This window comes from Mixophyes fleayi, chromosome 3 (assembly GCF_038048845.1).
Source record: "Mixophyes fleayi isolate aMixFle1 chromosome 3, aMixFle1.hap1, whole genome shotgun sequence".
In the NCBI taxonomy this organism is placed as follows: domain Eukaryota; kingdom Metazoa; phylum Chordata; class Amphibia; order Anura; family Limnodynastidae; genus Mixophyes; species Mixophyes fleayi.
This window is the reverse complement of record NC_134404.1, coordinates 219878644-219905032: the sequence shown is the minus strand read 5'-3', so window position 1 is coordinate 219905032 and position 26389 is coordinate 219878644. Positions and strand designations below refer to the sequence as shown.

The following is a 26389-nucleotide window of genomic DNA, read 5'->3' as shown; positions in this document are numbered from 1 at the left end:
ATCTGCCATTTCTAGTGTCTTCCTGGTATCAGTCATCTCCAGTAAATTCCTAGTTTAGTAATCTCCAGCGTATTCCTGGTGAGTTATGGTTGTTGGTGAGAGTTAGTATAGAAATAAAGAGTGTATCTATTTTCCTTGTAGGGGTGTATCAGTTCTCCTTGTAGTATGTACCTGTTATCCTTGAAGTTCTCTCAGTGTCTGATTCCTCAGTCATCTCCATGATACTCCTGGTATCGATCATCTCCAGTGTATTCCTGGTATCTTTCTTCTCCAGCGTTCTCCTTGTATAAATCATGTCCATTGTATTCCTGGTATATACCATCTCCAGTGTGTTCCTGGTATCAACCATCTCCAGTGTATTCCTGGTATCTCTCATCTTCAGCATACTCCTATTATCAGTCCATGTCCAGTGTATTCTTTGTATCGGTCTTATTCAGTGTATTCCATCTCCAGTAAATTGCTGGTGTCATTCACCTCCAGTATTTTCCTGGAATTAGTCACTTCCAGCGTATTCCTGGTATTTGTCTTCTCTAGTGTATTCCTGGAATAAGCGATCTCCAGTGTATTCCTGGTATCTGCCATATCTAGTGTCTTCCTGGTATTAGTCATCTCCAGTAAATTCCTGGTTTAGTAATCTCCAGCGTATTCCTGGTGAGTTATGGTTGTTGGTGAGAGTTAGTATAGAAATGAAGAGTGTATCTATTTTCCTTGTAGGGGTGTATCAGTTCTCCTTGTAGTATGTACCTGTTATCCTTGAAGTTCTCTCAGTGTCTGATTCCTCAGTCATCTCCATGATACTCCTGGCATCGATCATCTCCAGTGTATTCCTGGTATCTTTCTTCTCCAGCGTTCTCCTTGTATAAATCATGTCCATTGTATTCCTGGTATATACCATCTCCAGTGTGTTCCTGGTATCAACCATCTCCAGTGTATTCCTGGTATCTCTCATCTTCAGCATACTCCTATTATCAGTCCATGTCCAGTGTATTCTTGGTATCGGTCTTATTCAGTGTATTCCATCTCCAGTAAATTGCTGGTGTCATTCACCTCCAGTATTTTCCTGGAATTAGTCACTTCCAGCGTATTCCTGGTATTTGTCTTCTCTAGTGTATTCCTGGAATAAGCGATCTCCAGTGTATTCCTGGTATCTGCCATATCTAGTGTCTTCCTGGTATTAGTCATCTCCAGTAAATTCCTGGTTTAGTAATCTCCAGCGTATTCCTGGTGAGTTATGGTTGTTGGTGAGAGTTAGTATAGAAATGAAGAGTGTATCTATTTTCCTTGTAGGGGTGTATCAGTTCTCCTTGTAGTATGTAACTGTTATCCTTGAATTTCTCTCAGTGTCTGATTCCTCAGTCATCTCCATGATACTCCTGGTATCGATAATCTCCAGTGTATTGCTGGTATCTCTCTTCTCCAGCATTCTTATTGTATCAATCATCTCCAGTGTATTCCTGGTATATACCATCTCCAGTGTGTTCCTGGTATCTCTCATCTTCAGCATACTCCTAGTATCAGTCCATGTCCAGTGTGTTCCTGGTATTTGTCATCTTCAGTGTATTCCTGGAATAAGCGATCTCCAGTGTATTCCTGGTATCTGCCATTTCTAGTGTCTTCCTGGTATCAGTCATCTCCAGTAAATTCCTAGTTTAGTAATCTCCAGCGTATTCCTGGTGAGTTATGGTTGTTGGTGAGAGTTAGTATAGAAATGAAGAGTGTATCTATTTTCCTTGTAGGGGTGTATCAGTTCTCCTTGTAGTATGTACCTGTTATCCTTGAAGTATTGTTGTAGGAAGTGGCAGGAGGGTAGAAAGTATGTATAAGAGGATATGGGATGTTTATATGTGGATGGATGTAGCAAGGTAGAGGATGAGAAGTGGATGAGTGATGGTGAACTACCCGCAGATTGTGGTGAAACAGTGTAGAGTAAGTAGAGGTAGGGTGAGAGGCAACAGTGATGTGGGAGAAAGGCTGGTGTGGAGCAGGATAGTTGCAGTGGGTGGCTGTGGTAGTGGGAGGGGTTTGAAGAAAATCGTAATGCCTGTGTGTTGGAAAGATAGTATTAAAAAAAGCTCTTAAGTAAATATGTACAGCTCTTAACATAGAATTTGATGGCAGAACAGAACCGCTTGGTCCATCTAGTCTGGCCATTTTTTTTTATGAACCTACGGTAACCTCAAACCCTATTTGGTTTTTTAATCTGTGTAAGGATATCCTTATTTTGTCCCAAGTATGTTTAAATTGCTCTATTGTATTAATATCTATAACCTCTAGTAGGAGACTATTCCATTTATCCACCACCTTTTCTGTGAAGTAGTTTTTCCTCAAATTTCCTCGGAACCTACTTCCCTCCAGTTTCAGTGCATGTCCTCGTGTTCTAATATTTCTCTTCATTTGAAGATTGTTTCCCTCCTGTACATTGTTAATACCCTATATATATTGATACAGCCATAGTAATGCTTCCTCCCTGCCCCTTGGACATCTTGGTACTCTGTTTAAATACGTTCTGTGTACCAGTAGGAAACCAGAAGGTGAATCTCTGGTAGCACCCCCTGGGTTTCAGTGGACTACAGCAAACAATTACATATTTGTCTCCCTAATATCTTTGTATACTCCCCTTACTGTCTGTCTGAGGGATTACTCTTCTACTATACTCCTCCAGGAAATTTACCCCTTCATATTAGAAACACAAGTTAGCTCCTGCATCAATTCCCTGGCTTCCCGGAAACTTATCACTCCTCTAGCAGTGGTTCTGGCTAAGCTTATTCAACCAGACCCTGCTCTCCCGCACTCAGGCTATGCTTAATACTCACCCCAAGGGCCACGACCTGCATGCTACACCCCGCTAAGCCCATACTACCTTGCTGATTTTGTTTTCTAAGGTGTGGTTTCCTGGTATTGTGCTGTGGGTTGTTACTTCTTTAAATATTTTGATTTCATGGTCTGATTCAAAGTTGTGTATTGTTACTGGAACTAATCTTTACAGCTCTTTTGCAAATAAAGTTCTATGCGATTATGAGCTCTGGTTTTTTTAAATAACTTTGTGTTATATGATATATAGCTTATTTTCTCTTATAAGAGCAATTTGTTTGTAATGTAGGTTCTAAGGAGATTAGAAGTAGTGCCTTATTCTTAGGTATCCAGGTTTACATGTAGTGTTTACTGGTTGAGTTAAAGATGGCTGCCGGATGGAACACAAACCAGAAGATGTGTGGATAGCAGAAAAACTTGTCGAGTGGTGAGGTGATGGACTGCAGGGTTTGCGTTCCACCTCTAGCTCACAGTCCCTGCATATTGTATTGGCTGATGTTCTGGATGGTGGAGCAGGGGTTATGTATTTCTTACCCAAGGCATTTTATACTTATGGATAGAAGACTAACAGATTTTGCCAGGAATTTAAAGGGCGTGAGCTTCAGGCAGTGTTTAAATAAAGTAGGTAAATAGTGTAGTGAGTGTGCCAGGTGCAAGTTGTGTGAGTGAAGGAGCCGTAGACTCTGGCACACACAGTGATTGGTGCCTCTGTATGTGATATGTATGCTAAATGAATAACGTGCTAAGAGCTTAATCTAATCAACAATGTGTGGATAATGTATAAAGTTGTATAGCTGTGTCAGGTCATGTAGTAGTATAACACACACACTTTTAGACATGAGCAGACAAATACATAAAATATATGCATTATATACACATATATACATATATAGAGAAAATATTGCTCTAACCAGCATTGCTATTGCCTCGGGCCCGTTGCCGTTGGGAGGGTTTTCCACTTGGAGGTGACAAATGTGAACCCTCTAAACATGGCCTGGTCCTTGGATGCTATAGCTGGTCTCTGGGCCTCTGCTTTTTCCATCCTTTTTAAATCGATCTTTCTGGAGCGAGAGTGTGTAATTGTTATCTATAGAAAAGCAAAACAAAAGTGTACTTTAGCTATTACTTTCATCTTTTTAGGAGTACAGAAATTATTTATGATACTGCTAGTTGTTCTTTTTTATGAGACTGTTTCATATGCGGACGCAACTTGCGTTTAAAAAACATTGTGTAACTTGACCATAGTTCTGACCTTATTTAAATACAAGAAGATCTCAAGTTATATTTCCATTTGAATCTGAATCGCTCTACCTAAACCTTACTTGCTGTATGTAGACAGACAGAAAAGAGTCCAAGGTACGCATATGCATATGAGCAATTTAAAGTCTTAGCAAAAGTACATGCACAAAAATGTTTTATATAATAACTTAGCAACTCTTAATAGTATATTCATTGATAAAAATATCCGTAAAAATATAATTATTTTTTTCCATTTATTTTAAATAGTAAATGCATGCCAGGATGTTCTAAATGTGCACTGTACATTTAATGCATTTTCATAGTCTATCTTACTTGCATACACATGTTCTAAGCTAGTTAGTAGCACACATACGTGTATACCGTATACCGTATTAATCATCAATATCAGTCAACAGTTACACCTATCCTGTAACTAGTGCAAATGATATGGCTAAAGAACACATACTTAAGTGGAACCCAGGACTTGGATCAGCCGCATCTGTATTGACACGCCTTCAGCACGGCCTTGCTATACATTGCCTACGTTCATCAGCCCTTTCCCTCTCCCATTCCACCCTTCAAGTCGCAGGTTTGCACACTACAGGTTTACACTGTATTATATATGACAACTTTGTGTATATGTTGTCCAAAATGCAACTTAAGGACAAAAGGGTCCTATTAAAAGTTTAAAATGAGACCTAAATGTCACCAGCGCTGTGTTGGTGCAAAAGAAATCTTGGTTTCTGCAATGATCTGGAAATGTAGGTGTGTTGGTGTGCCCACTGCTGCTTTGTAAGAAACTTCCTTATTCTACCCAAGTCATCTATCTGTGCAAACTAGTGGTCTTCTACTAACGCCACCATCTTGCTCACAAGCCCATGCACCTTGATGGAAATATAGGTACACTGATGGAAATCAAGATGCATGGTGCATTCAAAGCTGGCTTAGTGCTGGCAGCGGACATGTTGTGCTTCACAATAGATGCCCAGGAGATTAAATATTTGTGCCCTGAACCAACATTCATAAGAATGAAGCCCATCATTTCGTAAGCAACTAATGACACCACTGAAGCTTGAGGCACTTTGTCATATTAATTTATTATGAAGTACAATGCAAACATTTACTATTCAAAAATTATCAGCGGATATTTTCACACATGTGAATTCAGCGAACAGAAAGTATGGTTAAAGTAATAATAAAGTATTTTCTACTTATATGGCTCCAGTAGTAGAAATTAATCTCTTCCAAATGTTTCTTGTTGTAATCTTTAAACATGGATTTTAAATTTCCCTGTTATAATTGTGTTAAAGTAGAGATGCTTTTTGCATAAAAAACAAACGTCAAATGGTTGCATGACATCTGATACATGTGTACACATGTCTACATCTCAGCAGGTCTATGTGCCTTATACATATGTACCATATGCTGAACAACATTTATTTACAGGCACCACAAGTGCTTGTACAAGTTCTGCTGTGTACTTACTGGTGCAGGTATGTATGGGGGTTCAACCTTAAGGGCTTCCAACGAGACCCAGTCAACATGCTCAAAAAATGGATGCTGGCGGATGTTTCCATGAACTCCCAATCGCATGTCTTGATCTTTACAGAGGAGCTGAAAAAGTAATTTGATTGTGATTTAGGGACTTTGATTTACACAGCACGGAGCACAGACTTTTCAGGCACTGCATTTCTACACATTACAATCAATTTACAAACAGAAACAGAGGCATATAGCATGATTTGTCCATGGCTACAGGAGGTTGATACTGAGATCATATTTCATCATCATCATCATCATCATCTATTTCTATAGCGCCACTAATTCTGCAGCGCTGTACACACCCATATCAGTCCCTGCCCCATTGGAGCTCACAGTCTTAATTCCCTAACATAGACACACACAGACAGAGAGAGACTAGAGTGAAATTGAAAGCAGACAATTAACCTACTAGTATGTTTTTATAGAGTGGAAGGAAACCGGAGCACCTGGAGGACACCCATTCAAACACGGGGAGAACATACAAACTCCACACAGATAAGGCCATGGTCGGGAATCGAACCCATGACCCCAGTGCTGTGAGACAGAAGTGATAACCACTAAGCCCCCATGCTGCGCATATTTGGGGTCAGTAGCATCATATTAACATTATTCTACAACCAGAACATCTAACCACCAGTTATTCCTTTTATTTGTCCTAATTTTTATCTGTCTATGCTATAGGTATTCTGGTCTGGTTTAAATATAAACTGCACAATTATTTGGAAATATTATTATTATTATTATTATTATTATTGCTGTTTATTTATAAGGTGCCACAAAAGGTCCTCAGCCCCATACATAGAGATTACAGTAAAACAGTATTAGGCAAAAATAGGACATTACAGTAAAAACAAAAACAGTGCACTACAAATTAGGTAAAACAATAGAATAAACAGCAATTGAATAGCCAAACCAGCAAGAAATAAAGTGCTCAGCGGCAGGCGCGGGCTGGGAGAGGGAATTAATTAGCACAATCTGAGCCTGTACCCAAGTGTGTGGGTACAGGAAACAGGCTCAGTGCCACTTGTTGAGGGTAGAAGGAAAGACACAGGTGAGCTGGTGGCAGGGGCGGATCCAGAAGTTAATTGTACCAGGGGCGATTTAGGGGGGGCGATTTAGCCCCGCCCCCTTTTTGACACCTAAGGCTGCTGACGGCTGCACACTATGTGCAGATCCGTTCAGCAGAGAGAGTTAGGGAGAGAGTCCTGCCCGGCTGCTCTGATTGTGTCAATCAGAGCAGTTGGGCAGGACTCTTTCCCTAACTCTCTCTGCTGAACGGATCTGCACATAGTGTGCAGTCGCCGGCAGCAAGCCCCTGCTAGGGGGGGCGATCGGGGCGATCGCCCCCCCCCCTGGATCCGCCACTTGCTGGTGGCTTAAGTAATGAGTGGAGGAGGACACGAAGGAAGAGGATCCAGCTTGTTAGAGATTACAATCTAAGGGGATATAGGAAATATAGAAATGAGAGTATTATTTCTATGAATCCTATTACACAAACATGTAAGTATGTATAAGCAACGTCAAGGTGTGAGGGCTGAATAGATACTGTCAAAATTCTTCAGTGACCACACCAGTGATCACTAGAAATATAATTATTATTGAAGGGCGTTGGCAGAAATATTTCTAGAAAAATGTGTAATGCTTCTCCAAATTTTCTTACTATGCAATAATCTCCAATTAATTATTTCATTATAGTGTCATTTTCTAACAAGAATTATTGCTGAAAAACAATTTGATCATTCAGTCAGTTCTGTATGCACTTCACTGGAATGATCTTTCTGTTTATGTATTTTACTGTATCCTAGAGAGAGGAGAAGGTCTCTGGTCAGGAAATCTAGAGCCACATCTATGAGTAGACATCATTTATCTCACGTTTCAGGAGTGGTCTCAGTGTGGTGTCACATGGATGTTTGTACATAGTGTCTCACGAGCAAAGTGTTGAAGCAACTTTTCTGCCTATAGATTTTAAAATAACATAATTTACTGCGATAATTATTAATATTAAATCTAAAATATATTTTACCTTTTTAACGATGTCCTTTACTTCCAAGCCAAGTGCATTAAATAGTGTACGGTGATATTTGTACTTCCCAGTAATCATTTTGGTCAAGATGACACCAAATGAAAACCAATCTGCACCGGCATTATACTCCTCACCAGACAGCATCTACCAGCAGAGAGATAATAGTTATTACATTTTTCAGCAATCGATTTTTCCTTCTAGTTCTTTTATCCCATTGCCCAGGTCCATCACTCTATATAATATTTTATGTGAAAATAGATAGATACTGGCAGTTAGTTAGTATCAAAATAGACATAATGTTCCAATTCAGGACACTGATGTGTGACTTAGTGCAAACTTGTAGTTACATAAACAAGTGCTGTATTTCATGGGGTAGGCTGTAGTTACTTTACAAATGTATGATTATTATTATTATTATTATTATTATTATTATTATTATTATTATTATTATTATATAATATTAATAATAATAATAATAATAATAATAAAAATAATAATAATTTCTTTAGTTATTTGTAAATTCTGAACCTAACATTTCAGGAAATCTAATAATAGTTTATGTCTTATTTACCTAAGTTTCCCCACACTTTCCTCCTATTTACTGACAATAATACTTTTACTTATATAGTGCTTTTCTCTCAAAAGTGCCCAATATTGACATTAAAAGACATATCATTTAATACATATAATAAAATACAGCCTAAACTTTCCCCCCGAAAATAGGTGGCTAGCACCAGTATTATAGCCAGGACTCCCCAGCACTAAAGCAGGGCTCAAGGAGCGTGGGGACTATCTCTTTCTATTGTTGGATTATCAGTGGTCTTCTGCAGACAAAGCAACTGTACAACTTAAACAGGGTAGACCTGAAGTCTTACTATTCATTGAGAATGATAAATATGCAAAATCATCTATTTATGTAACGGATAATGAGAATAGCTTCAAAATGATAATTGACTGATAATCTCTGTTGGAGGTCTTGTGTGAAACCTCACTTTGCTTTACTCATTATTGGACAGCTTGCAGATGCAGTTAATGTACAGGCTGTTTCTAAAGTCTCTCCTTTGTAGCCATATTGCTTTTCTCTAGGCTTCTGTACAAAATATCTATAATTACATAAGTAAACTATAGGAAAATCCTGTGCATCTCACCTCAGGAGCAATATAGCCAGGCGTTCCAGCATAGCTAGTGGCTGTTCGGTCTCCATACATGTTTTCAATGGCAAGACCAAAGTCTGCGATCTTTACATGGCCTGTTTCGGTCACTAGGATGTTTTCAGGCTTGAGGTCTCTGTGAAGAAACAAAACCTTTGTATGCACTTTGCCCTAAAGCGATGCTTTCATACAAACAAGATTTATTTTGTTGTGCAAAATGAAATTACACTTTAAATATGTACATTGTGAACATTAGTAGTTTTGAATGTAGGTTTAGCAGTGTCACTCTGGAGTGTCAGCGCCTATTATAATCATTTGCAGATTAGTGATATCTGTTTTCTCACTTTTGTATGTATGTTATTTATGTGTATAGAAGTATTCTATTACATTTCATAAATGGAGTCCTAATCAGAAAATGAAGAAACCTTTGATCACTTTTAATGCTCTGAGAATGATACCATGTAGTGCCATTTTAATATTCAAAGCAAATTTAGCAGAATGGCATAAACAAACCCAAATTACTAATCTCACCATTACTGTTTATACCCCACACATTATACTTAGTCGTGTCCTCACACATACCAGAAATGTTCTCAGCTCATGACAAGTGAGGCTTTTAGGATGAACGCACTTAAAGGGCGACAGTGTTTGTTCAAGCTGAACAATTACCTGAAGGGGTTAACATAGGGTTGGGCCTGACCAATGGTAGCTCCTGTGGGAGGGTCCCTGATTGAATATAGCAGGCTGTACTTCCTGGTCTGCCACACTCTGCAGCACGAGATCCCACTCACCCACTCCTCAGTTTAAGTATTTTATATGTTAATGTTTGCGGTAGGAAGGCACTGCGTTCAGCGGCTGATTAGTGGGCACACAGGTAGTTGGCCGCAGGTCACTGTCCCCTTAGAGGCACCAGTAACTCCTTTTTTGGTCCTTCGGTGAGGAGGGTCCCTGTCCGGCTCGGTGAGGGAGGGCAGCGTGAGTTTGGAAGGGGCAGTCACTCTGACGCCAATTCAGCGCAAGTAATGTGGGGATATGTTCCCCTTTGGTTTGTGGACTTACGGCGGTTTGCGCCAGTCCCCATGTGATCTAGTGGTATCAGCTTGAGAGCTGTTTCGCAGTGCCCTTTCTCCACCACCATAGGTTTAGTTTAATACAAAATGATAATAAAAGTCCTTCCATTTTTTAGCAACTTATACATGACTCTGTGTGTTTATTTGCATGCAAATGTTTAGAGTTTAAGGTTGATGTGAAGTTTATGGGAACATACACAGTGAGCCCTTTATTATACCTGCACAGTGACCCCACACAATTTACCAGCATAGAGACCCTGTGCAGAGCCCTTTCCAGTGACTAGTATACAGGATTGCCTTTCCCCTAGGCTACATTTTCTCTGCTGCTACCCGACCCTAATTTATTAACAGGCCCAAACTCAATCAACTCCCATTTGTTTATAATACATAATTGTTTTATACCAGTAAGTAAAATATGCTTAAGGATGTTTTTAATAGCAGGCATTTGTGACTCATGGCATCAGAGCCCTTGTGCCCAGCAAAAGAACATATATGTAAAATAAGTTACAAATGTGATCTGATGTTGAATGCATGGCCTGCCTACTACCCTCTTCTGTCCTAGGCCGGGCCTATGTTGCTTGGTATCCAGTTTAGAACTTTCTAACTCATTGGGGCATGCTCAATTAATTTTACGGTCCGCGATTACATGCAGCTGCCCGTGTAAAGTGACAGTATGGTACCGTAACATTGTATATTTCCCTTCACAGGAAGCAGAGCTGCTATCAGTCAGTTGTAGAAGGAAATATTTGACAATGAATAAAAGTATGACAATTAGAAAGTAGAGAGCAGACCTCATGTTAAATATATCATACTGTGGAAATTAGAATCCATTGCAATATAACTTTATTAAACTATTTTAATATTATAGCATTATAATTACCGATGGATTACGCCCTTAGAATGGAGGAATTGAACCCCGCATACAATTTCTGCAGCGTAGAACCTGGAGGAAAGAAAATAGGTTAATGTTGGATCAGTGTAATGTTAAATTGATGGCTAAGGAAACTCCCTGAAATCTTTTAAACTGCCCCTGTTTTTATTCTACACTGACCAATTGTCTGATATGATGTTTTTTGTTCTATGTGCTATATGAAAGTATCTATCTTTTTTATTCAATATATTACTTATGAGGATCTATATAAAACATAGAATACAATCAGACAATGATTATGTCCATTAACAGAGGACTTGTTACAAACTATAGTATGGAACCCATCTGACCACTTCTTAGGTCGGCATAATTGGTAGCCACATACAAGGCAATTTCTTTGGCCTATTTGGACTTTATTATCTACCTGAAATTGTTTTGTGTATTAGCTCCCACAACCTATGACAATCAGCCACAACAAGAATAACATTAGTTTTTTGATCCTGTATGCTTAAAAGTATAATAATCCATGACTGAGACAAGTATGTGACACATATGTTGTTTGATATAGGGAGACAGACTGTTCCTTTGCTTTAGTGATGTGTCTGGTGTGGTGCTGCTCAGGGGCAGGCTGGGCAGGGGGGCATCTGCCCCCCAGGCCAGTCCTAAAGTGGGCTACTTTGGGCTGGGTAACTGGGCCACCTGCATTTTTTCTCCTTTAAAATAGGCTGCTGAATCAAATGTTCCCCCCAGGCCAAAATTTGCCAGCCCACCCCTGGTGCTGCTATAGGGGATGGCGAGATTGAGGTATCTCTGCCTCAATCAATTAAATAAATATAAAACAAAGGGCTTATAAGGAAAACTACCAAGCACATGGCATTGAAAACAACACTGGACGCAACAATTTGTGCATTTCCATATAAACTCACTATCCTACAAAGGTGAGTCATGCGCTTACCCGTGATAAAGAACACAGTCGATCAAAATTAGATGCATTATAATACAAAGGAAAAATATGTTTTTTTTCTGGTTCATAAATAGCTGTGAGTTAAGTAGTTTTCTATACATAATGTAACCTATGTACTGTCTGCTCAACATGTAAAAACATTTCCTATTTTTGTCATTGATTAAAGCAGTGAATAATGGGTGCCATGATTATAGTGCCAATATAATACTGATTAGTAGTCCCATAGCTTTAACCTTATATAGCGCTTGTCAGGGGTGGGCTGGCCCGGGGGGCAGGGGGGCAGATGGCACCCGGGCCGGACAGTATAACAGTATTTTGGGCCGCCTGGTGGTCCAGTGGTAATGCGATGGAGACAGCCTGTGCGGTCTGTGCAGGGGCTGTCACATTGCATCATCTATGCTGGGGCATCATCCATTCACAGAATGAATTCTGTGAATGAATGATCCGGCTGCAGTGACAGCGATGTGACAGCCCCTGCACAGACCGCACAGGCTGTCTCCATCGCATCTCAATAACAGCTACATCACCAGGTCATGTGACCTCCGTGGTCACATGGTAGGAAGTGTAGGCGGGGCTGCTGGAACTCTATGGTCTGTGCAGAGCTGCAGCAGAGTTCTATGTCCCTGGAGCCACTCGTGTACAAAAAGGTAAGAGGAAGGGGGAGTTAGTGTGTGTAGGGTGGGGGAATTGAAGCTGCAGGGTATAGGGATACATGTGTGACTAAAGGTGCTGGGACAGAGATGGACATGTGTGACTAAAGGTGCTGGGACAGAGGGGGACATGTGTGACTATAGGTGCTGGGACAGAGGGGAAATGTGTTACTAAATGTGCTGGGACAGAGGGGGACATGTGTGACTAAAGGTGCTGGGACAGAGGGGGACATGTGTGACTATAGGTGCTGGGACAGAGATGGACATGTGTGACTAAAGGTGCTGGGACAGAGGGGGACATGTGTGACTATAGGTGCTGGGACAGAGGGGACATGTGTGACTAAATGTGCTGGGACAGAGGGGGACATGTGTGACTAAAGGTGCTGGGACAGAGGGGGACATGTGTGACTAAAGGTGCTGGGACAGAGGGGGACATGTGTGACTATAGGTGCTGGGACAGAGGGGACATGTGTGGCTAAAGGTGCTGGGACAGAGGGGGACATGTGTGACTATAGGTGTTTGGACAGAGATTGGCATGTGTGACTAAAGGTGCTGGGACAGAGAGGGACATGTGTGACTATAGGTGCTGGGACAGAGGGGACATGTGTGACTAAAGGTGCTGGGACAGAAAGGGACATGTGTGACTATAGGTGTTGGGACAGAGATGGACATGTGTGACTAAAGGTGCTGGGACAGAGGGGGACATGTGTGACTATAGGTGCTGGGACAGAGGGGACATGTGTGACTAAATGTGCTGGGACAGAGGGGGACATGTGTGACTAAAGGTGCTGGGACAGAGGGGGACATGTGTGACTAAAGGTGCTGGGACAGAGGGGGACATGTGTGACTATAGGTGCTGGGACAGAGGGGACATGTGTGGCTAAAGGTGCTGGGACAGAGGGGGACATGTGTGACTATAGGTGTTTGGACAGAGATTGGCATGTGTGACTAAAGGTGCTGGGACAGAGAGGGACATGTGTGACTATAGGTGCTGGGACAGAGGGGACATGTGTGACTAAAGGTGCTGGGACGGAGAGGGACATGTGTGACTATAGGTGCTGGGACAGAGATGGACATGTGTGACTAAAGGTGCTGGGACAGAGGGGGACATGTGTGACTATAGGTGCTGGGACAGAGGGGACATGTGTGACTAAAGGTGCTGGGACAGAGAGGGACATGTGTGACTAAAGGTGCTGGGACAGAGTGGGACATGTGTGACTAAAGGTGCTGGACAGAGGGGGACATGTGTGACTATAGGTGCTGGGACAGAGGAGACATGTGTGACTAAATGTGCTGGGACAGAGGGGGACATGTGTGACTAAAGGTGCTGGGACAAAGATGGACATGTGTGACTAAAGGTGCTGGGACAGAGGGGGACATGTGTGACTATAGGTGCTGGGACAGAGTGGACATGTGTGACTAAATGTGCTGGGACAGAGGGGGACATGCGTGACTAAAGGTGCTGGGACAGAGGGGGACATGTGTGACTAAAGGTGCTGGGACAGAGGAGGACATGTGTGACTATAGGTGCTGGGACAGAGGGGACATGTGTGACTAAATGTGCTGGGACAGAGGGGGACATGTGTGACTAAAGGTGCTGGGACAGAGGGGGACATGTGTGACTAAAGGTGCTGGGACAGAGGGGGACATGTGTGACTATAGCTGCTGGGACAGAGGGGACATGTGTGGCTAAAGGTGCTGGGACAGAGTGGGACATGTGTGACTATAGGTGTTTGGACAGAGATTGGCATGTGTGACTAAAGGTGCTGGGACAGAGAGGGACATGTGTGACTATAGGTGCTGGGACAGAGGGGACATGTGTGACTAAAGGTGCTGGGACAGAAAGGGACATGTGTGACTATAGGTGCTGGGACAGAGATGGACATGTGTGACTAAAGGTGCTGGGACAGAGGGGGACATGTGTGACTATAGGTGCTGGGACAGAGGGGACATGTGTGACTAAAGGTGCTGGGACAGAGAGGGACATGTGTGACTAAAGGTGCTGGGACAGAGTGGGACATGTGTGACTAAAGGTGCTGGACAGAGGGGGACATGTGTGACTATAGGTGCTGGGACAGAAGGGGGCCTAATTATAAAACCTGGTTGATATATTGATTTAATGCCAGGGATTGTTGAAGTTTTCTAAATTTCATGTACCCATTTTTTTAATTATTTTTTACCAAATAGGACCTCCAAGGATCCTGAGCCAAAGTAACCAGCAGCCACAAGTGGTGACAGTGACAAGAACAGGTAGGAGAGAGCAGGACAGTCTGCCAACTGTCCTGAATCTGGTGGGACAGTCCCGAATTTGGGTTACTCTTTCGCTTAGGACAGTTGGGAGGTATGTCCCGCTTCACCGTGTACTGCTCGTGAAGGCAGAACTGTGTGCACCTAACAGTGGTGCACACAGTATTGCCTGTGTATTTTTTCTCTACAATGATAACCATGCTACATCATAGGGGGTTACCCTGTCTAAAGTGCCCAGGCTCCCCAGAGTCTTAATCCAGCTCTGGGCCTGGGCATAAATAAATATATATATATATATATATATATATATATATATATATATATATATATTAGAATATATTAGATTGTGCATGATCAACTTTTGAATATATTTATCCTGTACTACAGTGATTTTTAGTCACCTGCGGTGCAGATACAGACACCGTCTTGTTCTAACTACTCTGGACTATTTCTGTGTACATTTGTGCTTATATGTTTATATACATTGTATACACTTGAAGGCGCCGCCCTTTACCATTTATATTCTACTATGTTATCGGACTAACCATCCGCTTTTAAGGTTGGCTGCCACACGCACATTGTGGAGGTGTTGCTTATACTATTATATATTCATCTATTTATTTATTTATTGCTTTATACACGCACATGCAATTTTGTACTTGTGTTATCTTCCATATATTGGGTAAGCGCCATCTGTAGATATCTTGTTTGTTCTCTCTACTATATATATATATATATATATGGATTAAGCAACAGAAATAGCCTCTTTGTATATAGATAAATATATATTGTACCAAAAACCACCCTTTAAGGATGGGCCGCTAGTTATGGGCCAGTGCTGTGTGCTTGCCCCCCAGGCTAAAGTCTGCCAGCCCTCCCCTGGCGCTTGTCTTATCAATCATCGTTATTTTGTTGTTTTTATATGGGATCCAGAGCTGCCATAACTCTGCTGACGATTTTACCCAGTAATATAGACATGGAAGTTACTCTATCAATTTATAGGATCACAGCAGGTGCTTGAAAAGGTGGGATTATCTAGAATGGAGGAAAAAACAGAGAAAAATCCTCCAGCAACACTGCTGTGAGCCAGTACTTTACCAAAGAGTCAGATAATGTTAAGACTGTGACCAGTTTTTCACTGCTTATATTAAAATATCCTACTTATAAGAAATAACTCAGACATGAGTAATGCTTTATAACATTGTCTTATCTATTTCGATCAGTAGCAGTCTTTCTGCAAAATATAGTGTAAATAGTTATTTATAATATGCCATCTATCTTCCTGATTCATGCATTTAGTCCTTCCTATATCCAGTGGCTTTTACAGTGTATTATTCTTATATTCACCTTGCACTGGGGATGTCAAGGGGGCCTCTCCTCTGCAGCAAGTTGAAGAAATCTCCGCCGCTTGCATATTCCATGCCAAGTAGCACAAGCTCCTGTTTTATGGTAGAAGCAGAAGTATAATTAAACATGTGGGGTTAGCCAGAAGGAAAAATAAACCATGGATGTTCTACAGAGGAGGGATGGGGAAGAAATGTGTTACTTTAGAGATAAGGGGGATAGATTGTGTTACTAGATAGGTGATGGGGAGAGAATGTGTTACCAAAAAGGTTGGAGGGGCAGGAAAGAAATATGATGCAACAGGTGGGAGATTGTGTTACTACAGAGGTAATGGGGGGAATGTTTTACAGCAGTGATGGTGGATGATATATTACCAACTATATGATAAAAGGAGTCATGGACAGATGGCTGTTAACTGAATTTTCAGTGTCTGAATTTTTTCAATTTCGGACATTTCATCTTTATGATCCTCTACCTTGTCCCTAACATCAAGTGAGTGCTCATCCCCAGATATACCCAAAATGAAATGACTAAATGACCAGTATGGAAGGAGTGGACAGGACAGGAGATTCAACACTGCTGTGGAGAGGAATTTATAACTGAATGTGGTTCTTCACTGGACAGGTGCTCCGACCAGGTGCCCTATCAACAAAGCAGAAAGTCCTTATGAAGAACTCCTGGCATGTTGTACTGTGTTGTGATGTGACACAGGTGCAGGGATCTAAGGATCAATGGTCCCTATGTCAATGTAGATACAGCAGGGATGCATTTGTTAACACTGTGCATCTCCAGAACTTAACAAAATAATAATGTGAATGAGCCCGAAAGATCCCGGATGTATCTGGAATATAGGAGATAAGATTTGCTGTTTTAGTAAAGAAAAACAATTTGCAGTAGAAACAAGTGAGGTTATATTGCATATGTTTGGCAATAAGGAGGTGGTCACAGCGGTACCTTGGTCTGGAAAGCAAAGCAACCATGAACGAGGAAGGCGCTTCCAGATGCAAGTTGTAATACTCTCTGCTCCACCATCACATGCTCACTGCCCTCAACTAGCAGATCCCTCTTGCTGATGACTTTCACAGCCAAATGCTGACTTGTATAAGAATCTGCTGCCAGCAGGACCTAGAGGAGACATTATAGGGTCAGCCTCATAAAGAGCACAGAAACATAAAGACAATATGTAACATTAGAGGACAAATAAAGTATGTGTCTAAATGTTTATAAACATCTCCTCTAAACGTGACATTAATCCTTTAATGACCTTACATATTATACATTGGGGAACACCTATTTTACAACATTTAACTCTGTGTTACCATAGTTTGGCTAAATGTCTCTAGCCACTAGTGTAAAATATTATCCGGGAACCCCTCACTTTCCTGTTTAATAATAACACCCAATGCATTTATCTTCCAACATATATGCACATCTATGGATGTTCCCAATTGTAAAGCGCTAAGGAATCTGCTGGCGCTATATAAATAAATGTTGATGATGATGATGATGATTTTTACCTATGATGCCTGTCTTACTGGTGTTTTCCAAAATCTGCCACCCTCTCTTGTCAGACCAACTCATATCTATATCCCCTATGCCCTTATTCCTATTCTATCCCTATTATGCCTAGGGATAGGTACATAAAGGCATGGCAATGAGATTATTCACTGCCCCTGACACCTCCTCCATGTAGAAAATGGTCAAGAAGAGGAAAATATGGAGGAAAGAGTGGATATGTGCTTTTCTTCTATATCTGCCTTTATAGATACAACTAACAGAATCTAGTGAGTGCGGCTGCCATTGCTGTGTCAGTTACAATGGGAATCTATTATTTCTCACTTAGCTTTACAAAGTGCATCTTAAATATTTTTATTTTTATAAAACAATTTTATTACTTGAACTGATGTAATTTATTAACTATCATAGAGAACCTGGATATACAGTGAGTGTATATATATATATATATATATATATATATATATATATATATATATATTCATATATATGCTCAACCTGTACCGTCCACTTTGGAGAGCTTGATTTTGCATGTGAAGATTGCAGTATCTGTTCGCAGTGCTGACGGATGGAATCTTGGGAGCCGTGACCTCAGGGTGCGTGCCTTTTGAAAGGCCAGTTCACTGTCAATAGTCTATGACAGATGTCACTGTGGGGTCATATAGGAGGCTTTTAGCCTGGCACAGTCACTTTCACCACACCCATATTCTAGCTCAACTGGGTCTATGGATGAAAGGATAGTGCTTAGGTCACCAATGCCAAGCCTCCAAGGGATGTCCAGGAAGGGTACTATGTACACGCCTCTCGCGCTCTTTCACAGATATACACATGTGGACAGACCGTGATTGGTACTTGTTAAGTGTGTATTAGATGTAGAAGTGTAATTAGTGCAGAAATCTGATTTTACTTTGTGATACAGGATTAGTCATCACCTTTGTTCTTATAATGGGACGCATATTGCACCTTTTGGTTGTACTTCTAGGTGCAATGTAATAAACAAACATAATAATGACATATATTCAAAACTGAAACTCAAAGCTAGTATCGCCAGAAGAGGCCTTTTCCACTGCAACATGTGATGTGTGAGAAGCTCGGACGCAGCTTTTCTGATTTCTAATAACATCCACCTTCACACATAAATCTCTTGGGACTATTGAACACTCATTGCTTACCTTTCCAAAAGAGCCCCGGCCAAGCTCACGGCAAAACGATAGTCTCAGGATGTTTTCAGAGACTTGATCTCCGAGGCAGATTGGCTGAGCATTGCTGGTTCCTAATGGAGTGATAAAATAGAATATATCAATATTTGCCTTATATTATAGACTATATTATAGACTATAGGTTGAGCCAACAGTTCTACTAATTCCTAAAACTGGGATAGCTATGTGACATAAAGATTTCCATTTCTATACTGAGGTATCCTACTTATTATTCAGTGCCAAGTGCAGTGTATAATATGGAGTAATACTATTCATAATAATAGCATACAGACACAAAAGCACATAGGGCAGCACCGTGGATTAGTGGTTAGCACTTCTACCTCACAGCACTGGGGTCATGAGTTTGATTCCTAACCATGGCCTTATCTGTGTGGAGTTTGTATGTTCTCCCTATGTTTGCGCGGGTTTCCTCCCACACTTCAAAAACATACTAGTAGGTTAATTGGCTGCTATTAAATTGACCTTCATCTCTCTCTCTGTCTGTATATGTTCGGGAATTTAGACTGTAAGCGCCAATGTGGCAGGGATCGATGTAAATGCGTTCTCTGTACAGCGCTGCGGAATTAGTGGCGCTATATAAATAACTGATGATGATGATACATATCTGTGTGTATGCCTACTCTAACCAATCCTGTTAATCTAGTACCATGACTAGTCTAAGCTCTTCAGGGAGAAATCAATTCAGCACAAGGTCCCGTAGGAGCCTTGTGCAATGTGCAGCCATACGCACCTCTGGGTATACAGTAAGTAAATCCCTCTGTGAGGTGCAAGCAAAAGTCCTACAGGACTTTGGGCTTAATTGAATTCCTCCCTTCATCTTGGTTGATTTCCTTTTTGGGAAAAACAGGACAGTGTACAACATTTGTACTCACATTACATCTGCCAACAGTGTGTGATCAGATGACAATGCTCCTACTATTATAAACCAATCACGTATCAGTGCCTGGGCAGCAGCTTTGAGCATTGTCATATTCACAGGTGCAAAGCCCTGCAGAAAGGTGTAGACTTCAGTATAGAGCTTACCAGGGTTACTGACTGTTAGAAAGTAAGTTATATATTTTCAAGAAAAACGTGAATAATAATGATACCTCTTCAGACACAACAATAATACACACAAAAGGGACACCCAGTGATTCTGAGATTGTGTAGAACTGTGAAACCCTTACTCACCCCATTTTATTGTGGATGCTGATATTACTTATAGATCTAGCCAAGGTTTCATTGCCATGTGTCAGTTAAAAAAATTAGTTGCCAGTAATGTTTTATAAAATTGGCATGAATAAGCATTTACAAGAGTTAATACCCCAGGTACTTATGAAGCTACATTGTTGGAATTGCCAATTTTCAATATAAGTATGAGTTGAGGGATTATAAAGAAGAAGTGAGAAATCCACACCAAAAGAGTCCACTATTTCTAAAATATTGGCATATACCCCTCTCTGTATTTATTTCATAGGGGGTGCTCTCCCAATACTATATCATCTACATTAAGTCGAAAAGAAGAAAAGAATTCTGAATTAATCAGGATGATATTGGAATAGTTAAAAGATGTAAATAATTCATCACTTTCTTATATCTTGGTGATTTGCAGCATTTTATTGGCAGCTAATTATCATTATGATGCAAATCACCAAGATATAAGAAAGTGATGAATTATTTACATCTATTAACTATTCCAATATCTTCCTGATTATTTCAGGAGTACATTATATCAATTGATAATGACATACTGACTAATAATGCTTGGTTAATAATAATTACATATTGAAATTGTGGTTCCCACTAGTGAAAGAATTTATACATTATCAACCATTATTGAAAATACTCGTAGTAGATACTGCAACATAAATATAGAAATTACCAAAAAGACAATTGATACAAACAAATTTTGAAGCACTGTTAGTAGAAAACACACAGGATCATTTAGGGCAGGGTTCAGCAACCTCTGGCACGCGTGTCAGACGTGGCATGCAGACTACTTTTATATGGCACACCGGCGCTCTGCAGCTGCTTTACTAAAGCAGCAGAGGATGGCCGAAACGGAGCTCCTGCACATACGCAGTAACTCAGTTTTGGCCATCATCAGCTGCTTAAGTGCAGTAGTTCCCAGCTGTGGAACGGAAGTCTTCAAATGTAATTATGAGGCATACTGTGTATTGGGGGTACATGTAAGTGGCATACTATGTATTTGTGGCACATGTAAGTGGCATACTATGTATTGGGGGCACATGTAAGTGGCATACTATGTATTGGGGGCCATGTAAGTGGCATACTGTGTATTGGGGGCACATGTAAGTGGCATACTGTGTATTGGGGGCATGTCTAAGTGGAATACTATGTATTGGGGGCATGTGTAAGTGGCATTCTAAGTATTGGGGGCACAACTATGGGGCATTCTGTGTTATGGGGGCACAACTATGTGGCATTCAATTTATTGGGGGCACAACTATGTGGCATACTATTTATTGGAGCACAACTATGTGGTATTCAATGTATTGGGGGCACAACTATGTGCAGGGGCGGATTGGGAACTTAAAGTGTCCCTGGAATTTTTTTTTGAAGTGGCCTCATGTGGGCGGGATTAAAACAAATGTAGGTGTGGCTAACACAAAAGTAGGCAGGATTTAGGACTACTGGAATTTGGTTGTAGTAACATTTAGGAAACCCTAGATGTGATGATGTAAAACGCTGTGGATCATTTCTAAAGCAATGCAGTGCAAAAGCTGCCAGTCCTGTGTTATAAAAATACATGAATCCTTTTGCATGATCTGCGACTGGTTTATGCCTCTGTGCTCAAAGTTGTTTATTTGCCTACTAATACATCCGCCCAATATTCCCTACATAAAAACATATCTGACTTTGTTTAATACGTTTGGGGAACCTGTTGGCACAATTATATTTGATCAGTCTACAGGAGTAGCATATGAGCAGCTCACCGCACTGTTGCATCTTTCCCTGACATCCTGAGATGCAAACTATCAGCAAATCTCTCTCTCTATATATAATATATAAATAAGTGTACTGTGTGTTTCACAAAAAAGCATTAAAAATAATCCTTATAATAAATAATAAATGGCTTTCCAGATGCAATCACCACAAAGGTGAAATGCTTTAAACATGAAAACACTTCTTTCGTAACAATTGCATATGAGCCCTAAATATGCCCAGTGATTTTTGGTGGTTTGACTTAATAACAGTGCAGGGAGGTTTGGCAGACACGTTGGTAGTCGTGTAATCGGCACTTACAAACCCGACACACACCACACTGACAAAACAATCACGATGAGTATAAAAGCGATAATATAACTGACAAGTAGTATTTCCGGCAGCTAAAATCCCCTTCAAATGTAAAATGCGACTTTGCAGAACCCATACAGCATAAAACACGTCACTTTTAATGGACATCATGATAACTGCAGTTTTAAAGTGGCAATGGGTGGACCCACAGCCTCAATTACATTATACAGGCTGACAGTCATCAAAATTCGGGACTACCCCACCAGATTCAGAACAGTTGGCAGACTGTCCTCCTCTCTCCTACCTGTTCTTGTCACTTTCACCACCTGTGGCTGTTGGTTACTTTAGATCATTTGCTGCTTGTCTGGATCCTGGAATGTTGGGTGTACTTTTTGGAAAAAATAATGAGTACATGAAAATTAGAAAGCGCCAACTAGCTCTGATATTAAATTAATAGTATACACAGAGCAGGCCCCCAGGTCCTTTCATTCACACATCAGAGCATGCTTCCCAGGTCCTTTAATTCAAACATCAGAGCAGGCCCCCAGGTCCTTTCATTCACACATCAGAGCAGGCCCCCAGTCCTTTCATTTACACATCAGAGTAGGCCCCCAGTCCTTTCATTCACACATCAGAACAGGCCCCCCAGTCCTTTCATTCACACATCAGAGCAGGCCTCTCAGTCCTTTCATTCACCCATCAGAGCAGGCCTCTCAGTCCTTTCATTCACACATCAGAGTAGGCCCCCAGTCCTTTCATTCACACATCAGAGCAGGCCTCTCAGTCCTTTCATTCACACATCAGAGCAGGCCCCTCAGTCCTTTCATTCACACATCAGAGCAGGCCCCCCCATCATTCAGACATTAGATCTGCCCCCTCTTTCATTCAAACAAAAGAGCTGCCCCACCTTTCATTCAAACTTACCTGCCGCCCGCCAGGAGACTCCTATGTACACACACATGGGACGCCATGTCCCATGAGACATCCGCAATTACGGGGAATGGAGGAGGCCACGCTGGGGGGAGGGAGGACGGATTAATAGATCAGAGGAGGAGGGGCCAGCCACCCACTACCACATTGCTTCAACATCGACAGCCGGTCCGAAGGGTCCAGCGTCCAGCAAAATCAGGCACTGCACTTAATTTTTTTACATTATTTTAACCCCCACCAAAACATCAATCGGCGGCCTCCTGTGGCCACTTGCCTACCGGGACAACTCCTGGTAGGTTCTGTGGCCAATCCGCCCCTGACTATGTGGCATACTGTGTATTGGGGCACAACTATGTGACATACTGTGTATTGTGGCATAACTATGTGGCATTCAATGTATTTGGAGCACAACTATATGACCTACTAGCTATTGGAGCTCAACTATATGGCATACTATAAAGTGGGGGCACAATTATGAGGTATGGTATGAATTGGGAAAACAACTATGTGACATAATTTGAACTGGGGCACTACTGTGTGGCGTAACATTTATTTGTTGGTTCCATTACTAGTAACACTATGATATTAGTATCATGAAATACAACATAAATATATTTATATATGTGTATATATATGTGTATATATAATATATATATATATATATATATATATATATATATATATATATATATATATATATATATACATATATATAGATATATATAGATATCTATCTATCTATCTATCTATCTATATATATATATAAATATATATATATATATATATATATATATATACATTGTAGCAAAGATGCCCATTTGCTACAGCTCCCCTGCATAGGGACAGGTGAAGTCCCGGGAACTCTGCAAGGAAAAGCTGCATACAGAGTTAATTCCCACACAGTCTTTCCCATAGCACACAAACACATAGGTGTACCATATGCGTGTTATTGATTTATTGTCTGTGATTGGTTTGCAGTGTTTGGGTGGGGGTTAAAAGACTGTATTGTTAATTTTATGTTGGTGACTGATGCTGGAAGAGCTGGCCAGTCAGTAGAGAGCTGGACTGTGTTTAGCTTAGCATTAGGGTCACCAGGAGGTGTTAACAATGTGGCATTGTTTACTGGTGTCATCCTGACTAAAGCTGGGTACACAATACAGAATTTTCCAACAAATTTTTTATGCCGATCGATTTAACATGCAATCCCTGGTCCGAACGCTCGGTCCATGGACTGCATACACACTAGCCTTGTTTTAGACAATAAAGGAAAGAGCGAACGTCCCTTTAGCGACTTTTTACAGCCATGTTGTCGTGAGCATTAATTTTAATTTTGTACACACTGAAGCATCATTTGCGGGGCATGTAACGATATACCAAAGACATTAGCATAAAGGGGCAGAGCTTTCACTATAGTTAACACCCAAAGTTGCATAAAAAGAGAAGGCAACACTGTCTCTTCCTGCATTCCTATAAAATAGAAGTTTATTACCATACATAAAATTTGCAAAAACATTTAACTGGTAAAGTGCAATGCAATAATTATTCCCTAATAATAAAATCCCTTCGTATGTAATGGAATGCTCCATTCTCTGCGGGCATCATCGCTGATTGATCCACAGCAGAAACGAACGCACATGTCTGAGTGTATAAAATGACAGAGGAACCTGTCTGGCGCCAAGGAGCGTGAGAAGATGGTAAGTGAGGAGAAAGTGTCAGTGGGTGTTGCGGTTGAGGAGAAGGTGTCAGTGGGGATTGCGGGTGAGGAGAAGGTGTCAGTTGGGGTTGCGGGTGAGGAGATGGTGTCAGTGGGGGTTGCGGGTGAGGAGATGGTGTCAGTGGGGGTTGCAGCTATGGAGACGGAGACTGAGTCAGAGATGGTGCTGGAAGGGCCAAAATTTTTGGGAAAACTTAAGGTGGGAGATGGAGATACTCAATAAGAGCAAAGATCAAATCCAATGAGTCCAAGAGAGGTGGAGATGATGGTCAAAGTACTGGACCAGGATGACTACGACATTGAAAAAGGTCAGTAGCACGTGTAGTGTACCTGTTTGAAGGACTTTATTTCATTCTAGTTTCACATTAAGCAATGTAAACACCTAATTTGTAACATAGTTTATTTTTTATCAGAACGAAGAATTAATGGTGAGAAGGCCTGTTTAGATACCACTGATACCACCAGGGCCATCGTAACAATATTATGGGCCCCCGGGCAAAGCAGTACACATATATAGATAGATAGATAGATAGATATAGATGTATAGAGATAGATAGATCAGTGACCCTTGAAGGTTTTTCTTGCAGGTTTTTTCTTTTGCAGGATTATTTATTCTAATTAAGAGCCCTGCCTATGGGACCCCCTTGCCCATGGGGCCCCCGGGCACCTGCCCATCGTGCCCAATGGAAAGATGGCCCTGGATACCACTAAAGCATCACATATCAAAGAAGAAAAAATGTAAAAAGAAAAAGATATGAAAGAAGTTAGACACAAAGGTATTTCAGTGAACATGTATAGACAACTAAATTCTTTGGTCACATACCTGTACCGTTCTAATAACCAAAATGGCGCCTGTTTTCCAGAATATATGGAGATTAAGCCCGCTATTATTGCGATTGCGCCACAGGGACCAAAACATAAACTGATCTCGAGCAGTGTGCAAGGTGAGCAAATGAGAGTATTTCTGGCGTTGGATATAAATTACAGATAAACATTTTTTATTTCCTTGTTTCGTAGGTAAAGAAATCAAAGGGAATAGAAACCCAAGGACCATCAAGACCTGTTCTGCCACAAGCCAGTAGCACCTTTAAAGTGTAATACTATTTTTTTCACTTGTCATATTGTAAAAAAATTGTACTTTTTTTCTTGCAATAAAACTGATGTCTGCGGGTTGTTAGTACTACAAGTACTGCAAGTGGTGTCAGAAGTGCTACAAGAAGGCCGTGTTTGTTACAACATATTATGTTACGATATATATATATATATATATATATATCTATGTACAAACACCACAACTGACACATCTGGGCTTGACTACATTTTAGCCGGCACACTGATAGAAAAAGGTTGCCAACCCTGATTTAGGAGCTAACAATTCATTAGAATTTATAAATCTCTATATTCTTTCCTACTAACTTTGTCTTGTATTTTGCAATATCAATGAAACAATTACCATTAGAGATGAGCGGGCTCGGATTTCGCAAATCCGAGCCCACCCGAACAGTGCGGATCCGACGGGATCCGAGCACTGTTCGGGAACTTCCGGCCGCCAAATGAATCCAAAACGAGGCTATGACATCCAAGTCTCGCGTCGGATCTCGCGAGACTCGGATGTCATAAATTCCCCGCTCGCGGCCGCCATCTTCATTCTGCCTGCGTTTCGTGAAGAGGGAGGTTGTGGTTTGGGAGTCCCTGTATATATATCTTCAGTGAGAAGCCTTTTGCACAATTTTAGGTACATCTGATGCAGGAACCAGCATAGTTATTAGGTATGCTGACAGATTCTAGTGTAATGACATAAATGAACTACTAACAACAAGCAGAAATTTATTAGGAGTAAAAAGAAAAAGCAATTAATGTA

At 41.0% G+C, this 26389-nt stretch overlaps 2 long non-coding RNA genes across 2 annotated transcripts; both read right to left on the bottom strand.

Moving 5' to 3' along the window:
* Positions 1–5605: 5605 nt before the first annotated feature.
* LOC142142882 (uncharacterized) lies at positions 5606–8828 on the bottom strand. The gene is made up of 3 exons (XR_012689375.1): positions 8764–8828; positions 7616–7759; positions 5606–5664 (listed from the first exon to the last, which is right to left on the bottom strand). It is a non-coding gene; the product is annotated as an uncharacterized LOC142142882 (long non-coding RNA).
* A 25-nt stretch (positions 8829–8853) lies between these two features.
* On the bottom strand, positions 8854–17016 carry LOC142142880 (uncharacterized). The gene is made up of 4 exons (XR_012689374.1): positions 16956–17016; positions 15916–16004; positions 10717–10779; positions 8854–8902 (listed from the first exon to the last, which is right to left on the bottom strand). It is a non-coding gene; the product is annotated as an uncharacterized LOC142142880 (long non-coding RNA).
* Positions 17017–26389: the final 9373 nt, after the last annotated feature.